Raw genomic sequence first — 6,000 nt, forward strand, 5'->3', positions numbered from 1 at the left:
CCCAGGTTCGGGCCAACTCTATAGCGGTGAGAAATGAAATGTATTTATTTCTTCTTTTTTACTGCTAGTTGCTCTCTGGTATCCCTTTTCTTGGTGACCAGTTTCTTCTGGGTAGAATCCACCCCATTGTTTCATCTTCTGGTCATTGTTACCCCATTGCTTGACATTTTGTTAGCAAAGTCATTATCACTTTGGTCAGAACTTGACCTTGGCTGGGTCTTCTGTAGTGACTGGGCAGCTGTCTTGCCAGGTATTCTGGGTGTTTTTCAGCCTGTTATTCCAAGGAAATGGAAAGTTGCTCTCTGGGATGATTTTAATTATGTGCAGACTGGATCCTTCCTAGGTATTTCTACAACCTTCCATTTTTGGTGAAGGTAATTGAAGAGGCATGTAACCCAATTGGTGATGGAAATTTGGGAAAATCTCAACATCCGGGGGGAGCCAGACTGGCAACCGAGAAGGGTTGGCAGGGAGGCAAACGGGGGTGACACCAGGGGAACTAACCCCCCTATGGTCCCTGCTGATCAAGCTGGTGCTACAGCAGCAACAGCTAGGAACCCAGAAAACCCTTCCCCCCAGTTGGTGCATGCACCCGAACTGCGGGACTTTGATTGGTTCATGATGGCCCTGCGACGACGGTTTGAGGATCCCCTCGCAGACCGCAAAGCACGCAACCGCATTGAAGTTGTAAAGCAGGGACGCCGGCCAGTGGCAGAGTATACCGAAGAATTCCGAGACCTGACGTCATGTGAACTGGTCAGACGATATCCTGGTAGACTGGTTCAAGGATGGGCTGAGTGATGAACTCTACAATGCTTGTGTGGCCCGAGGTGCCCCAACCCATCTACATGAGTGATATCTTATTGCTGAAGAGGCAGAGATCGACATGGCCAGAAATCAGTATCGGGCAGGACAAATGTGGAAGAAATCCCTACCCCAATGGAAACAAGAACCTTTTAAATCGCAAACGACACCTTTTCCAAAATCCTTAGTCTGTTTAAGTGTGGAAAAGAGGGGCACCGAGCTGCAAAATGCCGTTCTCGGGCACTAGCTAGGAAACCAGATCACCCATTGAGGGGAAAACCTACAAAACCTGGCCAGCGCGGAAAGGAGATGGCCCTGAGGAGAAGGGAGACCGTAGAATTCCCACCCCTCCCTTCTCTGAGGAGGAAACCCCAGGTTCGCAACAGGAGGAACCATACTCATCTGCAAGTGATCCGGAGGATGAACCACTGGTAAGCAAACCAATTAAACCGCTTACCTTGCCCCTGAGACTATTTATTCCCAACTGGGAAAGGGGGATGAAAATCTCAGCTTTAGTGGACTCGGGATGCACCCGCTGTTTCATCAGCCCAAACCTGGTAAGGAAGTTGAGGATTAATGTAAGGAAACTGAAAAGCCCCATAGCTTTTTGCCAACTAGATGGGTCAATAGCAGGGGGGGAGCCAGCTTCATTTGCCACTGACCCTCTACAGATAGGCATCAGAAACCACAAGGAAATGCTTACATTTATAGTGGCTCCTGGCATGGAATGGCCACTAGTTCTGGGTCTTGCATGGCTGAAAAAAATGGAACCCCAAAATTAATTGGAAGCAAGGCACCATAAGAGTGTAGATGCACTTGACTTTTGCTGAGAATCCAGACAGAGAAACTGAGGGGGCAGAGCACCTAGAAACAGCAATGCCTGCTTACACTATGCCAACCCAGGGCATACCCAAAAAATATAAGGACTTGGCTAAGGTTTTTAGCAAAAAAGCATCTGATGAGCTTCCACCGCACCGCTCCACTGATTGTATGATAGAGATCCTACCCGGAGCCAAACTCCTAAACCCAAGATGTATAGCATGTCTCCAAGGCAGCTGGAAAAATTGAGGGCATTCATTGAAAAAAACCTAGCAAGGGGTTTCATTGAACCAGCCCGACCAAAAGTTGCAGCCCCAGTGTTGTTTAGAGAGAAAAAAGATGGCTCCAAATGCTTATGTGTTGATTTTAGAAATTTAAATTCAATCAGTATGGCAAATGTGTATCCTCTCCCACTCATGAAGAATATGCTAGCACACCTAGCCAAAGAGGATTTTTTTCAAAGCTGGATTTAAGGGAGGCTTACTACCGTATCAGGATTAAGGAGAGAGATGAATGGAAAACGGCATTTAACACCCCTCTTGGATGCTATCAATCCAAACTGCTACCATTTGGACTACAAGGGGCCCCTGCAATTAATAAACAAAGTGTTGCAGGAGCATCTATATAAGGGCTGCATAGTCTATATTGATGACGTTTTATTATATTCTGAGACCAAGGCACAACATGTAAAACTAGTCCGGGTGGTTCTGAACAAATTTCGCTCTGCAAAACTTTATGCTAAACTCTCCAAATGCGAATTCCACCAAGAAAAAATTGATTACTTAGGATACCGCATTTCACACCAGGGCATAGAAATGGATCCTTCGAAAGTACAATCGGTACTTGACTGGGAACCACCCAGAACATGCAAACAGTTGCAAAGCTTCCTGGAATTTGCAAACTTTTATTGGCAGTTTATCCCCGCTTTTGCCCAAATTGCTCTCCCCATCACCAAGCTCTTAAAAACGAAGGGGAGGGAAACCCGAAACCAAAGCAGCCTTTGAACTGGACAATGGAATGCCAAGCGGTATTTGAAAAACTAAAAGGCTGTTTTTGGCAGAACTGATCCTAAAGCACCCGGACACAGAGAAACCGTTTGTCATACAAGCAGATGCTAGCGATGTGGTGATAGAAGCCGTCTTACTTCAGAAAAATGAAGAAGACCAATTACAACCATGCACTTACACATCCAAAAAATTGAATGAATCTGAGCAAAGGTGGACCATTTGGGAGAAAGAGGCTTATGCAGTTCGATGGACTCTTTTAACCTGGGGACATTTCTAGAGGGGAGTAAGATCCCTTTTGAAGTCTGGATGGATCATAAACATTTAGAAGCCCTAAAGACCCCAAGAAAACTCTCTCCAAAACAAGTATGATGGGCTCAGTACTTTAAAAGGTTTGAATTCACGCTCAGATACCTGGGGGGGGTGGGGGTGGAGGAATAGGGGGAGGGGGGGGAGCTGTTAAAACCTGGCTATTCCGGCAGGCCTGGGGCTGTTGACCTCATTGTTGAGGTCCAGCCCCGATTAGAACGAATGCATGTGTTGTGATTTTAAATCTGTTCCTTTCCTTATTTTTTTCCTTCCTCTTCTTTTTTGTAAGCCGCCCGGAGTCCTTCGGGATTGGGCAGCATATAAATTTTAATAATAAATAAATAATAAATAAATAAATAGATGCACTATCCAGGAAACCGCAATACAATAGTATGAAGCCAAACATAATCAAACCCATGATACAAGACAATCAACTAGCTGCTAGAGTAACCACCAGATCCCAGAGAAAACAAGACACTCTGGAGGACGACACCACCCAAACTTTTAAACAAGCTTTAACCACTGATGAATGGTTTTTGAGCCACAAAGACAGCTGAAAGATAACCTAGCTTGGGTGGGAGGGAAGTTGTATGTTCCAGCCAGCCAAAGACTGTACTTAATGGAAAGGTGCCACAACTCCAAACTAGCAGGACACTTTGGTTTTGTAAAAACTTTACATCTAATTAAAAGGCAATTTTGGTGGCCATCACTAAAAAAGGACATACAGAGCTATGTAGCCAGCTGTCCAATTTGTGCGGCAGCCAAAAGACGCCAAGGCAAAATGCCAGGACTGTTACAGAAGGTAGCCGAACCCTCAGCACCCTGGAAGAAGATAGCTATGGATTTTATTGTCGAACTACCAGAAAGCGCAGGGAATACTGTCATTTGGGTCGTAACAGACTTGTTTTCAAAACAGACACATTTTATACCGCGCCAAAAGATCCCAACTGCCAAAAGTCTAGCCAAGTTATTCCTGATACACATTTATCGCCTTCATGGAGCCCCACAGAGAATAATCTCCGACAGAGGGGTCCAATTTGCCTCAAAATTTTGGGGGGCATTCTTAAACTTACTGAGCACCACCGAAGGACTGAGCTCGTCACCATCTGTGCATCAATGGTCAAACTAAAAATCGGAACATGGTTCTAGAACAATACCTAAGATGTTTTATTAATTTTCAACAGGACAACTGGGTTGATCTTTTACCCTTTGCAGAAGTGGCCTTCAATAATGTTGTGCACTCAAACACTGGGCTCACCCCTTTTAGAGTAGCAACAGGCCAGGATTTCAACCCTATGCCTGAACTACCCTCACTAAAAGAATCGATAGACAACCTACGAAACACATGGCCAGTGGTTAGATTAGCGTTACAGGAAGCTAGAGAGGCTTTCAAAACTCACTGACAAAAAAAGAGTAGATCCCAAACCCTTCCATGTTGGAGATACCTATCGACAAAATTCCTGAAGTCGTTGCAACTAGCAAAGAAATTAGGGCCACATTTCATCGGACCTTTCCCGATCACCAAAGTTATCAACCCAGTAACAGTGGAATTACTCCTGCCAAAGACACTCAGGAAAGTCCACCCAGTGTTTCACATTAGTTTACTCAAACGAGAAGTAATCTCACAACTCAAGACCACATGCACCTACACCTCCTGTTCCTATCATGATAGAAGGCGAACAACATTTTGAAATTAAGGAAATCCTAGACTCTAGGACCCACAGGGGGAAAACCTAATACTTAGTTGCTTGGAAGCATTTACCTTCAGCCCAAAATGAATGGGTAGAGAAACACCACGTTAGGGCCCCTGCTCTATTGAAAAAAATTCACTCCCAATACCCTGACAAACTTTGTTAAAATACTATGATGCAATTTCTTTTCCTATTTTTTCACAGGTGAATCTCTCCTTTTTCTAAAGAACGGCAGCATGTCAGATGCCTAAAAGTGATACTGCCATTCAATTGGGAGGAGGGGAGCATCGGAGTTAAATCATTAGCTACATCTGAAACAATTGAGTTTTACAACTTTACAACCGGTTTCCTGTCACCTCTGGAATGTTTGAATGTTGAATGTTTATTTAATTTGTATGCCGCCCCACTCCCGAGGGATGTTTATGGTAGACATGTGGGATATATAACTTTGATGTCTAACTAGAGATAGCCATGGGAACGTGTGCTTTATTGACTCCCAGGGCAGAAGAGTTAAGGAAGCATCTTCACACTTCTGTATTGGTCAGAATCTGCATCTCATTATCAGATTAATCCCATTTACATGGCCTAAAGGTTTTCAGATGCTGCTTTGCTTCTAATGGTTTCCATCCTGCTTGATTAAAGGTTCCTTTTCAAATAATCCGTTTCAAGAGTCTTTACTTTCTCAAGTTAGGAGAGGAGCCATTACAGACAGAATCGTGTGGTACCCTACTGCTTATTTCCCTCCACGTAGACCCGTTAAGGACTACTCGTTGAGTAGGGTTTGTTAGCCAGTTACGAATCCATCTGGTGGTTTTGCTATCCCACTTTTTTCTAGCTTACCAAGAAGTAGGTTGTGGTCTACTTTGCCGAATGCTGAAGTCTTAAGTATATTATGTCCACAGTATTTTGCTGGTCTACTAATTTAGTCACTATGTTGAAGAACTAAATAAGATTTATTTGGCATGATCTGTTTTTAACAAACCCATGCTGGCTGCTAGTTATTACTTTAATCCTTTCTACATGTTGGCAGATCTTTTTTTTCATTATCATTTCTAGTATCTTCCCAGAAATTGATGTTAGGCTGATTAGTCTGTCGTTTCTCGGATTGAAAATGGGAACCACATCAGCTCTTTGCCTGTCCTCAGGTAGATCCCCCGGGCTGCAGGCAGATTTTTGAGAGATGTGGTCGCGAGATGACACCTGCCAGATCCTTTACAACTCAGCGCACTCTGCCCTCACCCCCATTGCTATTTTGGGCTCCAGCGAGAGCAGCTCCACCCCCACTTCCTTCGCCTGAGGCCAGAAGACGGGACTTGGAGGTGGACGGAAGACCCGCCTTTCCAACGGGACCGGAAGCGAGGGAGCCTCCGTCC

This window comes from Thamnophis elegans, chromosome 14 (assembly GCF_009769535.1).
Source record: "Thamnophis elegans isolate rThaEle1 chromosome 14, rThaEle1.pri, whole genome shotgun sequence".
Taxonomy (NCBI): domain Eukaryota; kingdom Metazoa; phylum Chordata; class Lepidosauria; order Squamata; family Colubridae; genus Thamnophis; species Thamnophis elegans.